Here is a 26,750-nt window from a genome sequence, read left to right as displayed (position 1 = left end):
TCTGGAACTATGACGCCCATCTCTGCCACTTCAGACGGAACTCTTAGGAACTGATGCCATTTGAAATTGAGCCTGGGCTAGCTATGCATTTTGGAGCATTCTAATCTAGATTCTTTGTTTATTTCCTTAAGGCCAGTACTAATGCCACGTAAGTCCCACAACTCTGGCACTCCCTTTCTCTGGATTTCTCTGCTTAGTCTTATCTTTGGAGTTCTAGCCTGCAATCAGTTATGCATATCAGTTCTAATTCTAGCCCATGCGGCCAAGCATATGATAGCTCTTCATATATTTGAAGATGCAAGTTTTCTTTTGCTGTATAACAAACCGGAGCTTAAGCTCACGAACCGTGAGATCACTACCTGAGACGAAGTCCGACACTTAACAGACTAAGCCACCCAGGAGCCCCTAGAGATGTACTTCTAAGTGGCTTACTTACATGGGCTGGCAGACGGCTTGACTGGGGCTGTTGGCTGGCTGCCTCGATTATGCTACATGAAGCTGCTTGATATTTTTTACTACATGGTGACTTGATTCTCAGAGATAGGTAATGGAAGGTGTCAGTCTTATTTAAGAGTGGGCCTGGAACTGGCACGATATCACTTTCCCTTCATTCTCTTGGTCAAAATGGCCACAGAATAGCCCAGATTCAAATACTGGGAAATATAACTCCACTTCTTGATGGAGAGAATTGACAAAGGTTTTGCAGCCATCTGTTATTTATGACATTACCATTGGCATATTTTCCCCTATTTTCCTTGCTCCACCCCTGCTCCTACCTTTCAGTCTTGTCTTCTCTTCTCTAGGCTAAAAAGCCCTTGTTGCTTTCTCACTAATGCAATATTTTAGTGTAAGCCTATTGTGGAGAACAGAACAAGAATTTCACCTCCTTTCTATTAAAGTTTGTATCTTTCTTGATGTAACCGACGGTCGTATTAACTTCCTTAAGGGTTACATTTCATGGTTAACTGACACTGAACTTATTACTGATTATGCCCCTAAGGCTTCTTGTTCTAATGTCCTGTTGGTATGGCATGAAACTTCTGTCTTAAACTTGGAAAGCTAGATTTTGGATTCAATTCAGTTATTTAATAGCTGTCCTTGTGAAGTTTCACCTTGTTAGATCTAAACTACTGCCCTTGCCTATGAAGATAATTTAGATTCTTGTCTTTTAACATAGCAATGTTCAGTCAACATGAAGTTGATGGCTGTGCCCTTAGGTGTTCAGGCAAATAATTGAGAAAAATGTTAAACAGCCTGGATATAGAACCATGTGGTCTGACACTTGTAGGATGACACAGAAATCATCACTCAATTCTTCAATTGTCCTTGCACTTATCATGTAAAATTTTACTTCATGTCACAGTGTATCATGAAAAATCTCTTCAACTTTTCTGCGGAGGTTCAGATGCTTTGCATCTACTATATTTCCCAGATGTTGCAACCCACCAGCCCTGATGAAGAAGGAAAAACTGCTAGACAAATATGACGTTTTCTTAATGAAAATGTACTGTGTTCCAATAAGCCCCACTCCTCTTTCAGGGTCTCATTGACTTAAAGCTTTTTATTTTTTGCTTATTTTTTCAAAAATTAGTTTGATGGAGGGGTGCCTGGGTGGCTTCATTGGTCGGGCGTCTACCTTCAGCTCAGGTCATGATCCCATGGTCCGTGGTTCAAGCCCCACATCAGGTTCTGTGCTGACAGCTCAGAGCCTGGAGTCTGCTTCCGATTCTGTGTCTCCTCCCTCTGCCCCTCCTCTGCTTGCACGCGCTCTTTCTCAAAAATAAATAAACATTAAAACAAATTAAAAAATAGATGGAGGTGTATTTACATAAATCTGAAATGTACAATTTGATGAATTTTGACAGAAGTATGTATAGTCCCTTCTAACCACCACTGTAACTAACTGAGACTCAGAACATTTCCACCAGCTTCCAAGGTTTCCTCCTGCCTCTTTGCAGTCACCCCTTCCCCTGTCCCCCATCCTCAGGCAACCACCGATTTTTCTGTCATGATAGGTTACTTACACTTTCTAGAATTTCATAGAGAGTATACAGTATGCACTTGTTTTTTTTTGTGTGTGTTTGGCTTCTTTTAGTCAATACTAAGACTTTGGGATTCTCCACACCATCGCTCTCTCAGTGGTATGTTCCTGTTTAGTGCTGTGTGATACTCTGTTGTAGGGATAGAACACATTTTGTTTATCCACTTCCCTGTTGGTGGACATTTGTTTCTAGTTTTTGGCTATTATGAGTGAAGCTGGTTTGAATATTCATGTAGGAGTCTTCATGTAGACATGTGTTTTCATTTCTCTTTGGTACCTGGACTGCTTCTCCTTTTTTTGTTTTTGTTTTTGTTTTCCTTTTCACCAGACTGTTCCTGCCTAGAGTTAACATCACCATTCGGCAGTTTTTGAAAGCTAACGTATGCCCTATTTTGGAAATCATAGCAAAAGTTACCTTCCCCCAACCTTCCGGTATAACTTGAGAGTCCTCAAAACTCTCCATTTACAAGTTCTTCCAATTCTTTAAACACAGTTAATTTGTTTAGAGAATTTATTGTCTTATAGCAAGCAGGTTTGGGGGCAAGTATTGAACATTCAAAATGTGTGCCAGAGTAAGCACTGTATCATCTAATTTTCTGTTCACAACAATTATATAAGAAAGGTACTGTTTTTTTTTTTTTTTTTGTCTTGTTTTGTTTTTGTTTTTTGAGAGAGACAGAGAAAGAGAGAGCACACACACAAGCAGGGGAGAGGGGCAGAAGGAGAGGGAGAGAGAGAATCCTTATCCAGTGTGGAGCCTGACACAGGGCTTGATCTCACAACCATGAGATCATGACCTGAACCGAAATCAGGAGTCAGATGCTTAACCAACTGAGCCACCCAGGTGCCCCAAGAAAGTACCAATTTTAATTTTATTTTTTTAACAGGTGAATAAACAGGAGCATAGAGAAATGAAGCAACCTGCCTAAGTTCTGATCGCTAGGGAGCTAAGTTTGTAAGCTGTGTGTTTGTCTCTGGAGCTGGAGTCCAAACCACTTCACAATATAAAAGAGACAATGAAGATTATGATATGAAAACTGGGCGTGCAACGTGATGAGTGTTTATAGGAAAGAAAGGTTACTCTGGGTGAGGAAAATGAAGAATGTCCTTAAAGAGGAAGTGATAGCTAAAGTGGGTCTTGAAAACCGGATGAATATGGATGGTAAGGTAGGGACAAAAGGATATAAAATTCAGATGGACAGGTGGCCTAAGCAAAGGCCCAGTGGCAGGAATGGGAGCATCATCCAGCTGCCTCACTGCAGATCTGTGCACTGATGGGAGACCAGGGAAAAAGGGGTCATGAGATTAGGTATAATGGCAGGCAGACTGTGGTCAGACCACCAGTTTTTGAATGACGGTCTAGGGAGATGACCTTGACTTAATTGTGATGTATGGTGGGAGACATTCTTGCAGGCTGTGCTGAAAGATTAATATGATGGCTTTAAATGAATCAAAGGAGGATGACAGCAAAATTAGGAAAGCCAGTTAGGAATCTGTTGCACTTAAAAAACAAAGCCAAACAAAAACAAGGCCCTGAATCAGAGTGGTGGCAGGGGCAAATCCTGTATTGGAAGAGTCGACTGAATTCTGCTTAGTGTTAGAAATGCAAATGATGTTTGTATCATTTACTCTTTTGGGTATAATAGATATATTTGGGTATAAAGTTTTAAGTACTTAATTGCATTTATGCCCGTTGATATCTTTCTGATTTTTCAAATTTATAAACACAGATCTCTCAAGTTATGCCATTTGCATGCAGAAGGAATTAAGATGTCAATAAATTGAAATTATCTATTTCGTTAACTATGCTGTTTTTTTACCCTTAATTGGGTAATACTAGATTAGTAACTGTTTCGGGTGACATCTCTTTTTGATTATATCTAAAAGACCTCATCACATTTTACAGTGACATAAATATTTAATAAAGGTGTCTGACTTAATAAAGTTTAAGTATACAATTAAAGAGCTTGCAGAATACCCACATATATTTTATTTATCGAGGCATATTTCATATGCATGTTAACGTACGATCTAAAATGTACAGTTTGATGAATTTGACAAATGTCTATGTACACAATACCTCACCCCATCGAGATAGGGTCTCCTCGTTACTCACAAAGTGCCTTGGGCTTCTCCCAGACAGTCCTGCACCATTCCAGACCCCAGGACCACTCTGCCCTTCTATCAACCATACGTTGGTTTGACTGTGCTAGAATTGCGTGCAAAGGGAGTCATACATCACATACTGTTTTAGGTTTAGCTACTATCACTTAACACAGTGTTTTAGAGATTCGTCCATGATTGTTGCATAGATCTGTGGTGCTTTCATTTTGATTGTCGAGTAGCGTTCCCGCATATGAGTATACACCATTTCTTTAGCCATCTGTCTGTTGGTTTGGGTTCTTTTCAGTTTGGGAGCATTATGAATATTTTTGTGCAGGTCTTTCTGTGGACATGTGGTTGCATTTCTTGGACAAATACCACGTCTGTATCATATGGGAGGTGTATGTATAACCTTTAAAAATGCTAAAATGTTTTCCAAAGTATTTATATTTTTTAAATATATCTTAGGATTGTGTGGTTCTGGACTTCTTTTTTGTATAAAGCAGACCACAAGACTTGATTAAGAATGCAATATTCACATTAGGCTTACAATGACATTTCCCGTGACAATGAGGACTTTGTGATTATAGATGGCTAGCTTAGCCACCAACACCATTTTCCCCATAATTATGCTATAAATTAGGGGTGACCCTTGAGCCTCTTCTAGTAAGAACTTCAGTATCTGGAAGGTGAACATGAAATTCTCCAAGGTGTTTTTAAGTGGTACCTAAAGGAAAAACATGCTGTAATGTCACATAAGTTAATAATTTTAAGGAGCCTATAGGCCCGGCAGTGAAATTAAATGCTTAACAATAATTCAAAAATGGCTTACAGAAACTTAAAAATGTGAATCATTTAGTGGGGCTGAAATTATGCTCCTGACATATATGTGTGACACACGAGAGCACTTACCTGGGAATTTATTACCAGCTTCTGAGCAAACAAAGCCTGACCTACATTTGACTAAAGTCAGCTGTCTTTGGTTAATCCTATGGGCTTCTTTTTATTAATGTCACAATTGCTAATGTGGTATAACATTGTCATTACTGAATAGCACCGCGGGATGAGTTGCAGCTGTTATCTCTCTTTCTGAACCTACTGAGTCATTAAATCTGAGTTTGGGGGAATACAAGTTGTAAAGATTATTCAAATTCTGATTGAGAAATAGGACTACTGGGAAATTGTAGGTACATAAAGTAAAACTTTGAATCAATCAAGGGTTTTTTGTTTTGGTTTTTTTTTTGGTAAAGCTTATATGTTCAAAATTGTTCCTTAGGTTTAATTTGAAATCGAACGTCAAAGAAATAGAGGGTAAACATAAGAAAATAAAAGAATAATAATATTTATATGCAAAATCCTTCTTGCTGATGGGAAAGTGATGTGTTGTGATTGAGAAAATATTAGGAAGATGATTTCCTTGAAAACACTGTAGCATTTTGTCTCAAGAATCCTAATGTTAATTTAAGAAGAATATGCCTTTGTTCTAACAAGACAGAGAATAATCGATTTCTCTTTAATCGCTAAGGGGAATTTTGTTGTATTGCTTTTGGCAGTCCCGCAAAAATTTCTTCTTTTAGAATTCTTACTTTGCCTTTGGTCATGATTAGTACTTAGTGAAGGGTATAATCCTGCAGTTCCTAACTGAGCCAAAGTACCTTAGGGTGCCTCAGAAAATTTTCAGTTTTTGAGGGGAGTATAGCAATATTCGGTATTTCTTGGATACCACATAAACTACTAGCTCAGGATAGTTTTCAGTTTCTTCAATAAGATGGTACTACATTCTTCTCAGTGGTGTCATATATTTGTGAAGCTGTGTTTTTGACAGTTGCTATACTAAGTAACTATTACAACATGAAAAGCAGAGTGGAATGCGGGATGTGGGCAGTGTCCAATCTGATTCTAAAATTTGAGAAGTTACACAGTGCCCTATGGACACACACATCCCAATTAGTAAGTACTTGTGGTTATTTGAGGATGAAACAAAAACATATTTTCCTTCAGTTTAAGCGTATCATTGTTTTCAAATAGCTAGTAAGTTATTTGGACCTAAAATAAGCAACAAACAGAAAAAACAAAAACTCTTACCAAGTAGGGACCTGACTACTTAGTAAATAGAACAGTTGGTTATTTCATTGAGGCTGGGGACACGGAGAAAATCATGGGTCACCAAGGATCCCTCAAAAGTGAGACATTTTGGGAACACCTGGAATAATCTGATGATCACTTAAATACTTTCTGATCTGTTACGTTTATTCAAGTCCTGTTTATGTTTATTCTGGCCTGTTTTTGATGTTATTTGAAAATGTTGGAAGCAACGGGAGTTCAGAGATTGGCATTTCTGAAGCTCATTTTTCCCGGATGATATTTCGGAAGCCAGACGTCTGCAGTGACTTCATTGACTCCAAGCAAAAATTTTAAGTTGAAAAAGCTCGTCATTTGCATCACAGCCACAGGCATAGAGGTCCTGGATACCTGGACCGCCTGTTTCCACGGCACTGCTAAGAGCGTAGTCTGTGGACCAGCAGTCATTAGCAATGCAGAATCTCAGGCCCCACCCCAGGCCTGCTGAACCTGAACATGCATTATAAGAAAAGAACTCTAGGTGATCACATGCATATTAAAGTTTGAGAAGCATGGCTCTATCATTCTATCCAATCCCACCTCAGCCTTCCTGCACAGAATCCCTCATTCCCTTTGAATGTGTCTTTAAGACCTAGTTTCTCTGTGCCCTTTGCTATCCACTAGGCAAACTTCCTAATGAATTAATGCTTGATAATAGTTGAAGTGCTATCATTTAGATAAGACTTTGAAAAAACTGTCACACTGGATTGCTATTTTTGTCTTGTAGATGCCTTCACCGTTACTTTCTTATCTTCTAGCTATAGTTTTGAGGGTCAGGCTCACTACACACCCCAAAATGTGGTGTGTTCCCTGGTGTGGAACAGAAGGCATGGGTGTCGGGCACGTGAGATGGAAGAATGCGATGTTAAAAGTGAGAAAAATCTTTTGCATGCTACCCAGAGAGGGGTTGTTCCGGGTTCCCATGTCACTTAAAGGGAAACTTTCACCTTGTGCAGAGTCCTTGATGTCCTGCAAGTGAAGATGTCCTCACATTCCTTGCAGCAGGAGCCCACTAAGGTGGCACCCACCTTGACTTCCAAATGGGACAGTACACAGCGATGGCATCTGAGTCACACATCCGAACAGAACCCGAGAGTCGCTTCTGCTGGCAGCTCCTGCCCTTGAAAACCCGGCTGATGTCAGTGTCATTTCCTCCAAGAATACTGGCCAGGGAGCTGTGCTACAGTTGGCTGCTGCCACCAGAGCCACGTCTATGGCTGGCCGCTTCATTCCTGGAACCTTCACCAACCTGGTCCCGGCAGTCTTCCCAGAGCCACGACTTCCGGTGGATGCGAATCCCATGGCTGACCACCAGCCGCTCACAGAGGCATCTCGCATTGTCCTGCCTACCTCTGTGCCTTAACCTGTGTAACACAGATGCTCCTCTGCACTGGGTGGACATTTCCTTCCCACCCGGCAGTAAGGGAGCTCGCTCAGCAGGTCGCAGGCGGCGGGAGCGGGCGCCCTAAAGTTCTGCGCATGTGCGGCACCCGCCCCGACCACGCACCAGAGGGCACACGTGATCTCCCCTTCTGCAGAGATCCCGAAGAGCTCGGAAAGGAAGAGCAGGCTGCTGCTGACAAGACCGTGACACAGGAGGCATTTCAGGGTGAATGGGCTGCTCCAGCTTCCCAACACGTGGATCCTCAACCCGGGGCCAAAGGCGGGTCCAAGGGCGCAGGTGCCCTGCGGGCCTCTTCAGCGGGCTCCTCCCGAGGACTGGTCTGCAGCTCCCGCCGCTCACGTCCCTGCCTGGGTAAGAACAGCCACTGAGTGGTCTTAAGCTCTTCTTTCACAGACTTCAACAGAAAACGGACAACAAGCAGTTCTCCCAACCCCCGCAAAAAAGTGGGAAAGGGCCACTTTACGGCAGCAGAAACGAAGGCTTTGTAAGCAGTGATTGCTCTGTATTCCAGTAACAGCAGGGCTGAGAATGGAACCTGGGTCCTCTGATTCCAGTTCTGCTTTCCGGTGAAAGTGATGACAGCAAACATTGACCGAATTCTTTTTTTTTTTCTTTAAGTTTATTTATTTATTTTGAGAGAGCATGTGAGAGAAAGTGGGGTAGGGAGAGAGAGAGAGAGAGAGAGAGAGAGAGAGAGAGAGAGAATGAGAATCCCAAGAAGGCTCTGCACCACGAGTGCAGAGCCCCATGCGTGTCTCCAACCCACGAACCAGGAGATCATGACCTGGGCTGAAATCAGATGCTTAACCTACCGAGCCACCCTGATGCCCCTGATTGAGATTGAATTATTCAAAAAAAAAATTTTTTTTTAACATTTCTTCATTTTTGAGAGACACAGGGAGACAGAGTGTGAGTGGGGGAGGGGCAGAGAGAGAGGGAGACGCAGAATCCGAAGCAGGCGCCAGGCTCCCAGCTGTCAGCACAGCCCCACACAGGGCTCGAACTCACTGACGGTGAGATCATGACCTGAGCTGATGTATGATGCTTAACTGACTGATCCACCCAGGTGCCCTTGAGGTTGAATTCTTATTATGCGCCAGGCACTCAACTGTGACCAACGCGTGTGTTGTCGTTGTTCTAGGTAGGCACAATACTTTTTATTTATGCCACATATAATGGAGATGCCATTACTCTCCTCATTTTGCAACTGAGGAAACAGAGCAAAAGGACATTATAACCGAGGGTAAACGTCTTTTATTTGTTGAATATCCCATCCCACTTACGAATTTCTTGTCTCTCAGCTTTAGATTCGTCCTTCAGTATTTGCTGTATGATAGTGGATTGGACTTTTTTGGGCATTTCTTCTTTTCAGTGGGATGAGGTTGAACTTTGTCAGTAGAGGGAGCTGGAGGGACATTGCAGGAGGAAGGGGCACTCTTCCTTTTACTGGCTGCTGGGTTTGCTTTCCCCTGCTCCTGCCGCCTTCAGGGGTGTGTGTGGTGCAGGGGACGGCTGGTATTGTTTTGCCCCAGCTGTGCATGTACCTGAGTGGGCGGTCCCCTAGCAGCCTGGGCCCAGTGACCACCTCGTTCTGGCCCTTCTGATGTGAGCATTGCGTGTTCCAGCCCTGGTGCCCCCAGTGGCCTGCCAGCTCCTTCTGTGTGCCCTCCCACTAACCCCTGCTGGCTTGTGCCCCAGAGGTTTGCTTCCCGTGGCTCTCCGGGTGCAGGCGCTGTGTGCTCCAGGCCTGGCACCCGCCGTGGTGCCCGGACTCGCTCTGCATGCCACATCAGCCACAGCTCTGCCGTACCTAGGGGGCGGGGCTTGCTGTGGCTTGCCTAGTAACTCAGGCAACCTCGTGAACTTCTTTACCATCCCCTGGGCTGCAACCACATCTTTGACGAGATCTGAACCTCAGCCTTGGGGAGGCAGCCAGATTGGTTGTTTTTCAAAGTTTCTCCTTCCCTGGATTCACCCGTGATCCAAGGTATCCTTTAGAGTTCTTTGTATATCTTTATAGTTATTCTCCTCAGTTTAAAAACTCTTTATATTAAACTTCTGTTTGATTATTGTGTGGTTTCTGTTTCCTGATATCTGATTTGATACAATCTGGTATAGATTGTACACTCTGATATACTCTCTTCCCCTCTCCTACCCAGAATAATCTCTTCAACTGTCTACTTTGTTTTATTTATGTTTATTTTATTTACTTATGTACGATGACAAAGGTGTTTTTCTATGACACTGATAAGTCAGTTCTGTCTCTTGGATTCAGGGAGTGGACAAGGTGGTCTCTAGAAATTGATTGATTCCTTAACACATTCATTCATAAAAAATTTTACTAAATGCAGGGGCGCCTGGTGGCTCAGTTGGTTGAGTGTCCATCTTCAGCTCAGGTCATGATCTCACAGTTGGTGAGTTCAAGCTCCACGTTGGGCTCTCTGCTGAGTCGGGCTCTGTGCTGACAGCTCGGAGCTCGGAGCCTGGAGCCTGCTTCAGATCCTGTGTCTCCCTCTCTCTCTGCCCCTCCCCCACTAGTGTGTGCGCTTGCTCTCTCTGTCAGTTGCTTTCAAAAATGAAACATTAAAAAATTAAAAACAAATAAACAAAAACTTTTACTGAATGCATATTTTATGCAAAGCGTATGGGTTTGCAAGGTGGATTAAGGCACTGTCTTTGCATAGATGAACTCACAGTCCTGTAGAGGAGGCACACATTTAAACAGGGTAAATTAGAACACACTGTGATAACTATTATAGTTGAAATGTGAGCATCACTTTCTGGGAACACAATGACAGAAGGACTCATTCTGTCTGAGGTAGTTGGTGCAGCCCCATCAGAACTGGATCTGGAGGAGTTTTCCCAGTTCCAAAGGATATGAAAGTCTGTTTATATGGATCACTGTATGGTTATATATGGGGTTATGTAGATAATTAGAGACTAAGTTTCTAGACTTTCTTTATTGGAGAGAGAGAATGTTAATATGCTAGTAAAGGTAACACAGAAAGAGGGATGGTAAAATATTGCTGTGCTGGACCAGACATAGTCCTGGCTTTGTCATCAACTCACTGGGGGGCCCCTGGACACAGAGTAAACTCTGTGAAACTATGCTTGTCCAACTGTAACTGGAAACACTTAGATTATAGTCCTCAGCATCTCTTCTAACTCTAAATGGTATATAATTTAAAAGAACGTATTCAAATAGCAGATGCTAGATTTATGAAACCAAAACAGAATTTTTATCATAAGCATTCTGCATTGGCTCTTTTTAAAAAAAGAAGTAAGGTAACATTTGATTAAATAATAGAAGACATCTTGGAGGAGAACTCACAAATAGTCGTTTCAGTCTGGATGAGGTAGTGTGTCTATTGTTAAATTATTTGTCTCCAAGAGATGTTTATAATCATGAAGTGCTGGCTCCATAATGGATATTTTATATTTTCTGAGAAAATATAATAAAGTCAACCTTGCTGACAGCCTTCATGTTTTGACACATCTTTAATTAAACTGGTGGCTAAAGATAGATGTTTCTAGGGCTCAAATGGTAAAAGGGCAAATCATCAGATCTCCTCTTGCGGAAATTTTTCAGAGGCTTGGGAGAGAAGCTGAGAAATGGATTCCTCAATGAATATCATGGTTGAGGAAGAAAATGTCTAGAGTGTTTGTATATTAATTTATCAGTATGGTGTTGTTAAAAGTCTCAGAGAATATTAGTGTTTGAAATTATTTTAAGATACTTAACACTGGAGGTGGCAAATGGGATTTTTAACAGACTCTACTTATTCTGTCTATAATAGCATAGTATTATGATTGAGGAAATGGGCTTGGGAGTAAGTTTGCCTTGGCTGAATCTCTAGTTCCAGAATTTAGCAGCTGTGATAATTTTGAAAGGTCACTTAAACTCTCTTAGCGTTAAGTTTACAGGTCTGCAAAATAAGGACTGCAATAATGGTACTTACATTATGGGATTAAAAGAGGTGATACATGACATGAATTGCAATGGTGTCTGGCAAAGAGAAAGCACTCAATAAAAGTTAAGATTTATTATGATCACTAGAGCAGATACCTCAGGAAAACAATATGGAGGACAGATGCCAGAAGGATGGGTACAAGTCTTGGATTAGGAGCTTACTAATTATAATTATTAATTACTAATTGAATCCTTGGATTAGTCCATTATGTCCTTCAATTTCTGAGTTTTTTTATTGTAAAGTTGCACTTTTTATTTCTGCTTCCTTCCCTTATATAATTGTTGTAAGAACAAAGTGAAAATGTGTACGCGAAAGTACTCTCTGTATGTCATGGGCCAATGGAAGTGATTACTGTGAGACAAGATCATCTTTCCCCCTGAGGTTCTTTGTTCTTTCCTCCATCATCCTAGTGTATAGGAGTCTTGAGTAAGGCCTAGTCAGAAGACGGATACTTGTTTAGCATAATGGTGCACCTTTTCTTTTTTTTCTCTTCCATCAAAATTAAAGATTTATTTGCGAAAGACCTTGTTTTGTTTTTTTTTTTAAGTTTATTTGTTTATTTTGAGAGGGCGAGGGAAGGGCAGAGAGGGAGAGAGAGAATCCCAAGCAGACTCTGTGCTGTCAGCACAGAGCCTGGTATGGGGCTCGAACTCAGAAACCACGAGATCATGACGTGAGCTGAAGTTGGACACTTAACCACTGAGCCAACCAGGCGCCCCAATTCTGTCAGAGACCTTGTTAAGAGGATGGAAAGAAAAGCTACAAATTGAGAGAACATATTTACATACCACATATCTGACAAAAAGACTTTTTTTCCAGAATAAAGAAACTCTGACAGGTAACAATAAAGGAATTAATAATAATCTAACTTGAAGTGGGCAAAATACATCAATAGACATTTCACTGAAGAGGATTTGCATATGACAAATATGTATTTTAAAAGATGTTCGATACCATTAGCCTTTGGAAGATGGAAATTAAGAGCAGGTTGAGATATCACCACATACCTATTAGAATCAGAACTAGAAATCGTATCAATGCTGGCAAGGAGGCAGAGAATCTGGTCTGTCATACGTTGTCAGTGGGATATACACAGTAGTGCAGCCACTCTCGACAACAGCCTGGAAGTTCTTATAAAACATGTGCACTTACCATACAACCCAGCAATTACAATTCTAGGCATTTATTCCAGAGAAATGAAGACTTATATTCACATAAAGCCTGTACACAAATTATCAAAGAAGCTTCATTGGTAATAAACAAAACCTGGAGACGACCCAAATGTTCTTATTGGGTGAATGGTTAAATAAACTATGGAATAATCATACCAAGAAATACTATCCAGCAGCAAAAAGAAACAGATTATTGATACACACAACGATTATGGGTGGATATAACGAGAATCGTCCTGAGTGAAAAAAAATATCAATATCAAAAGGTTAAATGTGACATTTTTAAATGATGAAATTGTTAAAATATTTTTAACGTTTATTTATTTTTGAGAGACAGAGAGAGACAGAGCATGAGCAAGGGAGGGGCAGAGAGAGCAAGACACAGAATGTAAAGCAGGCTCCAGGCTCTGAGCTGTCAGCACAGAGCCTGATGTGGGTTTTGAACCCATGAACTGTGAGATTATGACCTGAGCCGAAGTCGGGCGCCTAACCGACTAAGCCACCCAGGTGCCCCAAAATGATAAAATTGTTTAGATGGAGAATAGAATCGTGGTTGCCCAAAGTTGAAAATGGGGTTGGAGGGTTGTATGGCTATAACTCTATAGATTTAGAGCTGGCAGGTGAGTGTCTTACCTTTAACTGCACTCTCCTGCCTCATGTAATGGTGCATCTTTCCCATGGCATATTCTGTTGATTCTGTCCAAAACATATTGAACTCCGTCCATGTCTTTGTCTCATTTGCTGCCACCTTAGTGCAAAATACCATTTCCTCTGTCTTTGAGGAAGTTGCCGCTTCATTGGTATTCTGCTTCTACTCCTGACTTCTTGTAAGTCATTTTCCATTTGATTTCTAGGGTAATGTCGCTCTCCTGCATAACGCCCTCTAATGGCTTCCCATTAGACTTAGAATAAAACCTTAACTTTATACCACAAAGTCATATATGATCTAATTCCTGCTTACTTCTCTGATATAATCTGCTGCTGCTTTCATGTTGCCCACTGTATGCTGGCCTCATGAGCCTGCCTTCTATTTTTTGAGGAAGGCAAGTTCATTCTTGACTTAAGAGCATTAATATAGTTGTTTTGCCACCCTAGAGTATGCTTCCTCCTGCTGGCTTCCCCCTGATTCTCTTGCTATGACTATTTCTTATCATTTTGTGGTCTCCCAGAGATGCTTTTTCTGGGTTTTTCATTGCACATTCCTATTTTAATTTTCTCCATAGCTTTTATCACCATCTGATGTTCTCTTTGAAGGTTAGCTTCAGGAGAACAGCATCCTTATCTGTCTTATATGATGCTTCACTCCTAGGACCTAACAAGTATATGGCATGAAATATGTGCTAAAAATATCCGTCAATAGGACATATAAGTTAAACTTTGAAAGGGGTTAACACTAACAATAAAATATTGCTTCTCTTTCTCCTCCTCCTCCTTTTTTCACTTAAAAGACTCTAAAGGACTTAGAATCTCCTCCAGGATAGGATCTCAAAGGCCTAAATATATCTCCTTCATATACTTACCTCATGGAGTCTGGAGAAGAAGCCATCTAGAAGCCATCTCTTGATGATGGAGTTGACATCTTGGGAGAATAACAAATAGAGAAAAAAGCCTGAGGGTACCACCAGCAGTGAAATGGATCTTTAGCAGTAGAATATCTCCAACTCAGCTATTGTATATTCATACAATGGAATATAAGAAAGAGAGAAATGCTGCTACATGCAACAACACAGAGGACTTTTATGGTCATGATGATGAATGAAAGAAGTATTTATATGAAGTAAAAGAGTAGGCAAAATAAATCTGTGGTGACTAGCAGAAAGGTAATAGTGGTTACCTTTCGGGGAAGGTATTCACCAGGAGGGGGCATGAGGGAAACTTTTAGAATTTTGGAAATACTCTATATGCATATGTAAAAATTTATTCCCTTTCTTATTTAATACAACAGAATAAAAGGATTTGAAAAATCCATTAGTGTAGTCATAAGAAAAAGACTGAGGAGGGAGTCATGGGGGAAAAGAAGAGAGAAGGAGACCAGAGACTGCAGATTCATTTAAGGTAGACCTAGCTTGGACCTGTGAACCTTGAGCTCTGTGGGTAGGTAAGATAAACCAGCGTGAAATTTCCCATTAAGACTTCACCTACATATTTTCCAAGACTTAATCACTCTAATTATGGGATCATAACTCCAGTGCCCAAAGCATACTCAGGAGGTCCAACATTGCTTAAGAATCAAGATTTTAGTAGCAAAAGCGAGTATAGGAAATGCTGAGTTCTGGAATTTTTTAAAAACAGCATAAACAGTGACACATTGCATGCAAAATTCAGCTGAATGATAATGAAAAAGTAACAAGGCTGACTGCCCTCTGAATTAAAACAACAACAAGACAGTATAAGTTTCTCATGCACAGTAATCACAGAGGATTCGATGGCACAAATTAGTCAAGGGAAAAGCCGTCACCACTTAACCTCCCTTCATGTACGAATCCATATTTCCCTCTAGGTTAAAATGAAATCTCCTTCTTTAGTATCATGTTCCCCTGAACTCTGTGGAGGGAAGGTCATGGGAATAGGGTCAGCTGGCAGGAGACATGGCATTCTGAGGCTTGTATAGCCATTTAATTAAATGAAATAACAGTCGATGCCAATAGACTGCTGCTTGGATGATTTGCATTCCCCATAAATTATGGGGCAGATATTTATCCTTTGTGGAGAAGGGTTACTTTCCTCCCTTTTGGCTCAAGTTCCCTCTGATTTTTCAGAATGATCAAGTGCTTGGAAATAAATTTTGTGTGGTTTTGTTTTGTTATTAAAGATGTGAGGGCAGGGGGTGAGTGTGTGTAGCTGAAAAGCCAATTCCTAACATAAAGTCCTTTCCTCACTTGTGCACATGAAACTTGCATTTCCATGAGCATCCGTGGCTGGCATTTTGAAGAGCATCATGCTTGCAATTCTTTATAGAAGACTCAAGGTTGGCTTAAAGAGTTGGCTTGAAAAGCACAGCTTGTTTCCGTATTTCAACAGAACAAAATAGCTCATCTAGTTTGCAATCTGCAGCCATCCTGAATTGGGTAGCATTGCAGTAAGTGGTATATTAGTTCCTGTCTTTTAGAGTCCCTGTGGGTTTCCTCTTTAGTTGTCCTGCTTTATTTGACCATTTATAAGCATATATGTGGCATGTTCTTCCCACCCTGTTGAGATTTCTCTAGCCTGTGCTTAAAGGTGGAACTACACTATTAAGAATAAACTGGTTTCTCTGGCTTGTGCTTTTCCTGTTCACACAGGGACTTAGGTTCCTGTGGGGTACCCCTCAAGTATTTCTAGGTCTTCCTAATAGGTATCTCATATATGATTACAAACCAGCTGGTCTCATGCTGCATGCTACCATATCAACATACAATTATGTGTCTGCCACAAGTGAGGCCCAGCAGTTCTTGAGATGGCAAAACCAAAGTGGGGAAGAATAGGTTATGATTTAAAGATATGGCGAGGCACCTGGGTGGCTCAGTCAGTTAAGGGTCCGACTATGGCTCAGGTCATGATGTCACAGTTCATGCGTTTGAGCCCTGCATTGGGCTCTGTGCTGACAGCTCACAGCCTGGAGCCTGCTTCGGATTCTGCGTGTCCCTCTCTCTCTGGCCCTCCCTACTTGTGCTGTGTCTCTCTCTCTCAAAAATAAAATAACATCACAAAATATTACAAAAATATTTGGCTTCAGGGAGAAGGAGTTATGATGGTGGAGTAGCATGGAGATGCTGAGCTTGTCTCATCCCTGAGATGCAGCTAGGTCAGCACCAAATCATTGTGAACACCTAGGAAATTGACCTGAGGATCAACACAGCAGTCTTCATAACTTGAGCCATAGAACTCAGTAGGTACCCAGTGCAGAGAGGTGAACTGGGGGAAAGAAAAGCCACAGAGGGTAGGGAGCTGTTCTGTGGAGAGAGGATGGGGAAAGAGAAAGCAGGAGAGTGTGGCACATCCAGGTTGTTGAAGAAAAGCAGTCCCCCAAAAGTAGCTGGAGAGAAAGAGTAAAACACTCGTAAGAGACTGAATAAGAAATATGTTCCCCCAAACCATTGATGGGAAGAAAGGAGAGGGTTTCAGTACCACCAGGATTCTGTAAACAGTGGAGTGCAGAGTCTGAAGGTTTGGAGCTTAGTCCCTGATGGTGCTCTGGTGAGGATAAAGGTAAACTCCAGGAGTAGGCAGTGGGGTCTGAGGGCTCCATGTGTCACATGGGGAGAAGCTGTTCCCCTGCTTGGAGTGCATTTGGTAGAGGCCATATGGCCTCCCCACGGGCAAAGGTCCCAGCAGACCCAGGAGAGCAGCCACGTTTGCCGGTATTGGGAAAAAGATGCCAAAGTGCCGTGAAACCTGGCACCAAGTTGTGTGCTGTGATTTGCCATAATCTCTGAACCTCTTCTGCTGAGTGACCACATGAACATTTTCGGAGGCAAGGTGGCACCCAGCCATTGCTCAGCAAGACCCCCCTCCAGGGAGTTGTCATGGGTCCAAGCCACAGGGGTCTCTGAAGGGTGGGGTTTTGAAACACAACCCCATCTGAGATAAAACTCTGGAGGGAAGTGCTGCCTGGTAGGCACATGGCTTGGACCTGGACAGGGTAGAGGCATGGAGTGGACAGAGGCCTGAGACAAAGGAGGGGTGCTTTATTGTGGGCTAGTAAGAATGCTAAGTTCCGGTGCCCTAGAGACTAGGGAGCTGGGTGAAGTCATTTCCACCTCTCCTCTCTCCCCAGCATGCATGCCACACTGATCCATCCCAGTAAGCTAAGCAGCACCACCTAGTGGAGAACAATGCCCAACTGCATCCTCCAAGCACATCTCCTAGAAGACCAGCACAAGTCACTCCACCTGCTTAGTGTAAGGGCTATAGAGAGCTTCATAGTTTCGGTTGTAGGGGAAACTGGGTGTAACTTCATTTGGGTTTCATTATGTTTGCTGGTTCAGTTATGTGTTTGTTTTCTTTGCCTTCTGGCTTTGCTTGAGTTGTTTTTTTTTTTTTTTCCTTTTTTTTCTTTCTTGAATACAGAAAGTGAAAAAATTATTTGCATTTTTTTTACTTTTTTACTTAAAATTTTAAATTCTATTTCATTTTATTCTATTTTATTATATATATATTTAATTTTTAAATTTTTCTTACCCCCTTTTCCCCTTTTCTTTCCCTTTTTTCTCTATAAATCTTCTTTCAACAAGCAGACCAATGCACACCAAGGATCTAGCTTTCTTTATTAGATTTTTTGTTTTGTTTTTAATTATTTAAGTTTTATTTTTTATTTTATTAATTTTTTTCTTTCTCCAAAATGAAGAAACAAAGGAATTAACCCCAAAAGAAAGAACAGGAAGAAATGACAGCCAGGGGCTTCATCAACACAGATATAAGCAAGATGTCTGAACTAGAAAATAAAACCATGATAATAAGAACGCTAACAGGGGTTGATAAAAGCACAGAATCCCTTTCTGTGGAGATAAAAGAAATAAAATCTAGTCAGGACCAAATTAAAAATGCTATAACCAAGATGCAATTGCAAATGGATGCCATGATGGTAAGCATGGGTGAAGCAGAGCAGTGAATCAGCAATTTAGAAGATAAAATTGTGGACAATAATGAAGTAGGAAAAAATATGGAAACAAAGGTAAAAGATCATGATACAAGACTTAGAGAACTCAGTGACTTATTAAAAATGAATATCTAAATAATAGAAGTCCCAAAGATGAAGAAAGAGAAAAAAAGACAGAGGTTTATGTGAGCAAATTATAGCAGAAAACTTTCCTAGTCTGGGGAGGGAAAGAGACATCAAAATCCAAGAAGCATAGAAAACTCCCATTAGATTCAACGAAACCAAGTATTACCAAAGCGTATCACAAATTCACAAAATACACAGACAAGGAAAAAATTATAAAAGCAGCAAGGGAAAAAGTCCTTAACATATGAGGTTCACAGCAGACCTATTCACAGAAACTTGGCGGACTAGAAAGGAGTGGCAGCTATATCCAGTGTGCTGAATTGGAAAAATATGCAGCCAGGAATTCTTTATCCAGCAAGACTGTCATTCAAGATAGAAGGAGAGATAAAGAGTTTCCCAAACAAAAACTAAAGGAGTTCATGATAACTAAACCAGTGCTGCAAGAAATTTTAAGGTGGGGGGTGGTGGTGGGACTCTTTGAGCATAGAGAAGAAAAAATAAAACAAAGATGACCAAAAGCATCAAAGACTAGAAGGGACCAGAGAACATCATCAGAAACACAAACTGTACCAGCAACACATGGCAGCAAATTCATATTTTTCAGTACTTACTCTAAATGTCAAAGGACTAAACACTCCAATCAAAAGGTATAGGGTATCAGAATATATAATAAAACAGGACTCATCTATATGCTGCTTATAAGAGACTAATCTTAGACCTAAGACACTTGCTATTGAAAATAAAGGGATGGAGAGCCATCTATCATGCTAATGGTTGTCAAAAGAAAGCTGGAGTAGCCATACTTATATCAGACAAACTATATTTTAAAATAAAGACTGTAACAAGAGACAAAGAAGGGCATTTTATCATAATTAATGGGTTTATCCACCAGAAGATCTAACAGTTGTAATTATTTTTGCCCCCAATGTGATAGCACCCAAATACATAAATCACTTAATCACAAACATAAAGAAACTCACTGATAATAATACCATAATAGTAGGGGACTTCAATACCCCACTTACAACAATGGACAGATCATGTAAGCAGAAAATCAACAGGGAAGCAGTGGCTTTGAATAACAGACTGGACCAGATGGACTTAACAGATATATTCAGAACATTTCATCCTAAAACAGAAGAATACATTCTTCTTGAGTACACATGGAACATTTTCGAAAATTGATCACATACTGGGTCACAAATCAGCCCTCAACAAGTACAAAAAAGATCAAGATCATACCTGGCATATTTTCAGACCACAACACTATGAAACTTGAAACCAACCACAATAAAAAATTTGGAAAGACCATGAATACTTGGAGATTAAAGAACATCCTACTAAAGAATTAATAGGGGGGCACCTGGGTGGCTCAGTCTGTTAAGTGGCTGACTTCAGCTCAGGTCATGATCTTGGGGTCTGTGAGTTTGAGCCCTGCATCAGGCTCTGTGCTGACGGCTCAGAGCCTGGAGCCTGCTTCCGATTCTGTGTCTCCCTCTCTCTCTGCCCCTCCCTTGCTTGCTCTCTATATGTCTCTCTCTCTCAAAAATAATAAACATTAAGATATATTTAAAAAAAAGAATGAGTTGGGTTAACCAAGAAATTAAAGAGGAAATTAAAAAGTACATGACAGCCAATGAAAATGAAAACACGACAGCCCAAAACCTCTGGGATGCAGCAAAGGCAGTTATAAGAGGGAAGTATTTAGCATTCCAGGCCTTCCTAAAAGGAAGAAAGGTCTCAAATACACAACTAACCTTATACCTGAAAAAGCTGGGAAAAAAAACAGCAAATAAAGCCCCAAACCAGCAGAAGAAGGGAAGTAATAAAGATTAGAGCAGAAATCAATTATATATGTATATACATATATACATATATATACATATATAGAGAACATATATATAGAACAATAGAACAGATCAATGGAACCAGGAGCTGGTTCTTTGAAAGAATTAACAAAATTGATAAACCCCTGGCCAGATTGATCAAAAATAAAAAGGAAAGGACCTGAATAAAGTCATGAATGAAAGAGGAGAGATCACAACCAACACCACAGAAATACAAATAATAATAAGAGAATATTAGCAGCCATTATATGCCAACAAATTGGGCAATCTGGAATAAATGGACAAATTCCTAGAAACATATAAACTACCAAAACTGACAGGAAGAAATTGAAAATTTGAAGACCCATAATCAGTAAAGAAATTGAATCACTAATCAAACATCTCCCAATAACAAGAGTCCAGAGCTGGATAACTTTCCAGGGGAATTCTACCACACACTTAAAGAAGAGTTAACACCTATTCTTTTGAAGCTGTTCAAAAAATAGAAATGGAAGAAAAACTTCCAAACTCATTCTGCATGGCCAGCATTACTTTGATTCCAAAACCAAAGATCCTACTAAAAAGGAGAACTACAGACCAACTTCCCTGATGAACATGGATGTAAAAATTCTCAACAAGATATTAGCCAGCTGGATCCAACAATACATTAAAAGAATTATTCACCACAGTCAAGTATGATTTATTCCTGGGATGCAGGGCTGGTTCAATATCTGCAAATCAATCAATGTGATACACCACATTAATAAAAGAAAAAATGAGGGACGCCTGGGTGGCTCAGTTGGTTAAGCGCCCACCTTTGCTCAGGTCATGATTTCACAGTTTGTGGGTTCAAAGCCTGTGTTGGGCTCTGTGCTGACAGCTCAGAGCCTGGAGCCTGCTTCGAATTCTGTGTCTCCCTCGCTCTCTGCCCCTCACCTGCTCACGTTCTGTCTGTCTGTCTGTCTCTCTCTCAAAAATAAATAAACATTAAAAAAATTTAAAAAAAAAGGATGAGAACCACATGATCCTCTCAATAGATGAAGACAAAGTATTTGAAAAAATACAGCATCACTTCTTGATAAAAACCCTCAAGAAAGTAGTGATAGAAGGGTAATAACTCAAGATCATAAAGGCCATATACGAAAGACCCACCACTAATATTATCCTCAATGGGGAAAAAGTGAGCTTTCCCGCTAAGGTCAGGAACATGAGAAGGATGTCCACTCTCACCACTGTTATTCAACATAGTGTTGGAAGCCCTAGCCTCAGTAATCAGACAACACAAAGAAATAAAAGGCATCCAAATCAGCAAGGGGGAAGTCAAACTTTCATTCTTCACAGATGACATGATACTGTAGGTGGAAAACCCAGAAGACTCCACCGAAAACTGTACAAACTGATCTGTGAATTCAGCAAAGTTGTGGGATATAAAATCAATGTACAGAAATCGGTTGCATTTCTATACACCAATAATGAAGCAACAGAAAGAAAAATCAAGTAATGGATCCCATTTATGATTGCACCAAAACCCATAAAATATCTAGAAATAAGCCTAACCAAAGAGGTGAAAAATCTATACACCGAAAACTATTGAAAGCTTATGACAGAAATTGAAGAAGACACACAAAAAATGGAAAAACATTCCATACTCCTGGATTAGAAGAACAAATATTGTTAAAATGTCGATACTACCCAAAGCAATCTATATATTCAATGCAATCCCTATCAAAATAACACCAGCATTCTTCACAAAGCTAGAACAAAAAATCCTAAAATTTGTAGGGAACCAGAAAAGACCCTGAATAGCCAAAGTAATCCTGAAAAAGAAAACCAAAGCTGGAGGCATTACAATTCCAGGTTTCAAACTGTGTTACAAAGCTGTCATCATCAAGACAGTATGGTACTGGCACAAAAACAGACACCTAGATTAATGGAATAGAATGGAGAACCCAGAAATGAACCCATAAACGTATGGCCAACTAATCTTTGACAAAGCAGGAGAGAATATCTGATGGAAAAAAGACAGTCTCTTTAGCAAATGGTGTTGGGAAAACTGGACAGTGACATGCAGAAGGAGGAACTTGGACCACTTTTTTACACTATACACAAAAATAAACAAAATAGATGAAAGACTTAACTATAAGACAGGAAGCCATCAAAATCCCAGAGAAGAAAGCAGGCAACAACCTCTTTGACCTTGGCTGCAGCAACTTCTTACTCAATATGTCTTTGGAGGCAAGGGAAGCAAAAGCAAAAATGAACTATTGGGACCTCATCTAAATAAAAAGCTTCTGCACCGTGAAGGAAGCAATCAGAAAAACTAAAAGGCAACTGACAGAATGGAAGAAGATATCTATAAATGACATATCAGATAAAGGGTTAGTATCCAAAATTGACAAAGAGCTTATCAAACTCAATACCCAAAAAACAAATAATCCAGTGAAGAAATGGGCAAAAGACATGAATAGACACTTGTCCAAAGAAGACAGCCAGATGGGCGACAGACATGAAAAGATACTCAACATCAGTGATCATCAGGGAAATACAAATCAAAACCACCCTGAGATACCACCTCACACCTGTCAGAATGGCTAACGTTAACATTTCAAACAACAGATGTTGGCAAGGATATGGAGACATAGGAACCCTTTTGCACTGCTGGTGAGAATGCAAACTGTTGCAACCAGTCTGGAAAACAGGAGGTTTGGGAGGTTCCTTAAAAAAATTAAAAATAGAGCATAGAACTACTTTACAACCCAGCAATTGCACTACTAGATATGTATCCAAAGGATACAGGAGTGCTGATTCTAAGGGGCACATGGACTCCAATGTTTATAGCAGCGCTATCGACAATCGCCTAAGTATGGAAAGAGCCTAAATGTCCATTGACTAATGAATGGATAAAGCAGATGTGGTATAATACATATATACACACATATATGTACGTATATGTGTGTATATATACACACATATATATGTGTGTATGTATATATATATATACATGTGTGTGTATATATATATATATATATATATATATATATATATATATATATAATGGAATATTACTCAGATCAAAAAGGATGAAATCTTGGCATTTGCAATAACCTGGATGGAACTAAATGTATTATGCCAAGTGAAATAAGTGAGTCGGAGAAAGACAAGTATCATATGATTTCACTCATATGTGGAATTTAAGAAACAAAACATAGGAAAGGGAAGGAAAAATAATATAAAAACAGAGATGGAGACAAACCATAAGAAACTCTTAAATACAGAGAACTGAGGGTTGCTGGTAACATATTGGGAGGGGGGATTGGCTAAAGGGCAATGGGCATTAAGGTGGGTACTTGTTAGGATGAGCACTGGGTGTTATATGTAAGTGATGAATCACTAGATTCTAATCCTGAAATCATTATTACATTATATGTTAACTAACTGGGATTTAAATTAAAAAAAAATTTAAACAATAATTTAAAAAGTATACAATATGGCTACAAATTCTTTAATATTCCTTCAGTCAAGAATTTAAGTCTGAGTCCCTTCCCTTAGGATCTGGACAGGCCAGTCATTGCTTTGACCAACAGAGTTTGGCTGAAATGTTGCTATGTGGCTTCTGAGGCTGGGTCATAAAAGGCCATGCATTTCTATTTGGCTCTCTTGGAATATTCTCTCTCCAGATGTTCCCTCTTGGGTACTCTCTGTCAGAACCCAGCTGCCATACTGCAAGAGGACAAAGCCTCATCGAGATACCCTGTATAGGTGCTTTGTTCAACAGTCTTGGCTAAGTCCAGACTTTGAGTCATCTGAAATAGACATGGGAATGAAATAGCCTCCAGGTTATTCCAGGGCCCAACTGTCTGAATCACCCTGTTCCTCTCCTTCTTTCCTAGTTAGGCCCAGACATTGTGGCACAAAGGTGAGTCTTTCCTACTTCTACCCTGTCTAAACTGCTGACCCTTAGAGTCATGAGATATGCTAAAATTATTATTGTTTTAGACCCCTCAGTTTGGAATAGTTTATTATACAGCAATAGATCACTGGCGTAGAATGAACTTGCTTTTCTTTTGGATTTTGTGCTCTGCTTTGTCAGAGGGGTCACACATAGTGCTGTTTATGCCTCTGAGCTCACTCAGACTCAAAATTGCCTCTTCCATCCTGCAGCTGAAGCTTCTTTACTCAGGGAAAACTTTTGTGCTTGGTTTTTCTCTTTCATTCATATAAAGGCCACTGAGCCTGTCCTATATCTTCTCCAGACTTCTTTCTCCTAACACTCCTCAGTATCTCTGTGTTAACAGGCCTCTGGTGGGCACAGTTCAGTTTCCAAATGTACCCAGATGATCCTTAGTCCTAGTTGTCCTCAGCCTGTTGATAGCCTGCTGATTTCCATTTAAATTTAAAAAAGGCTTGATGTTTGTTGACTGGGCATCACATGAGTAAGTACAACAGGGGGGAGGACTAAATATTTCTCTTGTGATCTACCCGTGTAACCCAAATGCTTGACCCTATGTACACCCTCCCCACCAACGTCCTCACCAGCCGGTAGTGAGACCTTGGGAGAAAAAATTCTTTGCCCTCTCTTTTTATGCTCAGTTTTAAAATGGGTTAAAACAATGGAAATGTAAATTTTCTTATCTAGGGGATCCCACTTGGAAGTAGTATCAATTGCCTAATCCCGTAAAAGAAGGAGAAATAAAGTGTTTCAAAATTTTCTAGTAAATACAAAGAAGGACTGATGATGCTGATCACTTTTCTCATATTATGCCACCACATGATAGGCCACCACCGTTTTGTGGGTAATAAAGTAGCACAGCAGGAGGGCTGATATCTGAGTCTTTAATTTCACTTTGGCCTAAGAATTGAATCAGTGGTACCTGAGGTGGATAAAGAATTGAGAATTTCTAGTCCACTTTCTTTAATCATGGGAAAGTAAACAAGTTCTGGGGGTGCTTTTTATTCTCATATTAATAAGCCCTGTGAGTCTGAAGTCATGAGTTCTACACAATCACACTATGGTGGTGAAGTTTGGACTTCTGTGTGGTAAATCAATTTTTGGTAAATGAATAAATTTAGAAGTACCCGAAAGATGTAGATAGTGTATTCTGGTTGCAATTCCTCTGCTTGGTTCTCTTATTTTGTTTTTTTTTTTTTTTTTTCAACGTTTTTTGTTTTTTTTTTTTTATTTATTTTTGGAACAGAGAGAGACAGAGCATGAATTGGGGAGGGGCAGAGAGAGAGGGAGATACAGAATCGGAAACAGGCTCCAGGCTCCGAGCCATCAGCCCAGAGCCTGATGCGGGGCTCGAACTCACAGACCGCGAGATCGTGACCTGGCTGAAGTCGGACACTTAACCGACTGCGCCACCCAGGCGCCCCGAGGTTCTCTTATTTTGGAATCTTATCCCGAATCTTCCATTTACTCACCTTATCTTTGGATAATTCATTCAAGTTCTCTGGGTCTCAGTTTCTTCATCTGTAGAGTGGGGAAAATGATACCTACCTTAAAGAATTGTGGTAAGAATTAAATGGGATAATGCAAATGTCCATCAGTGGATGAATGGATAAAGGAGATGTTATATATATATATAGTACACACACACACACACACACACACACACACACACACACACACCGTGGAGTATTACTCGGCAATCAAAAAGAATGAAATCTTGCCATTTGCAACTATGTGGATGGAACAAGAGGGTATTATGCTAAGTGAAATTAGCCAGTCAGAGAAAGACAAATATCATATGACTTTACTCATATGAGGACTTTAAGGTACAAAACAGATGAACATAAGGGAAAGGAAGCAAAAACAATTTAAAAACAAAGAGGGGAACAAAACATAACAGACTCTTTTTTTTTTTAAATGTTTATTTATTTTTGAGACAGAGAGAGACAGAGCATGAACGGGGGAGGGTCAGAGAGAGAGGGAGACACAGAATCTGAAGCAGGCTCCAGGCTCTGAGCTGTCAGCACAGAGCCTGACGCAGGGCTTGAATTCACGAACCCGAGATCATGACCTGAGCCGAAGTCGGACGCTTAACCGACTGAGCCACCCAGGTGCCCCAAAACATAACAGACTCTTAAATACAGAGAACAAACTGAGGGTCACTGGAGAGGTTGTGGGTGGGGAGATGGGCTAAATGGGTAAGAGGAATTAGGGAGGACACTTGCTGGTATGAGCACTGGGTGTTATACATAGGGGATAAATCACTGGAATCTACTCTGGAATCATTGCACTATATGCTAACTAACTTGGATATGAAATAAATAAATAAGTGAATAAATAAAAGAAATTTCCAGAATTCTATAGTGAAAAGATTAATAAAAAGATCCAACATTTAAAAGAAAAAAAAAAGAATTAAATGGGATAATGAGGTAAAGAGACTGGTGCCCACCAAAATTTC

General features: G+C 40.4%; 1 pseudogene; it reads left to right on the top strand.

Moving 5' to 3' along the window:
* The first annotated feature begins 3,136 nt into the window (after positions 1-3,136).
* LOC144612835 (small ribosomal subunit protein uS2-like) lies at positions 3,137-8,158 on the top strand (annotated as a pseudogene).
* The last annotated feature ends 18,592 nt before the right edge of the window (positions 8,159-26,750 follow it).

Source organism: Panthera onca, chromosome C2, assembly GCF_046562875.1.
Source record: "Panthera onca isolate mPanOnc1 chromosome C2, mPanOnc1 haplotype 2, whole genome shotgun sequence".
Taxonomy (NCBI): domain Eukaryota; kingdom Metazoa; phylum Chordata; class Mammalia; order Carnivora; family Felidae; genus Panthera; species Panthera onca.
This window is presented reverse-complemented; position numbering and strand designations above follow the sequence as displayed.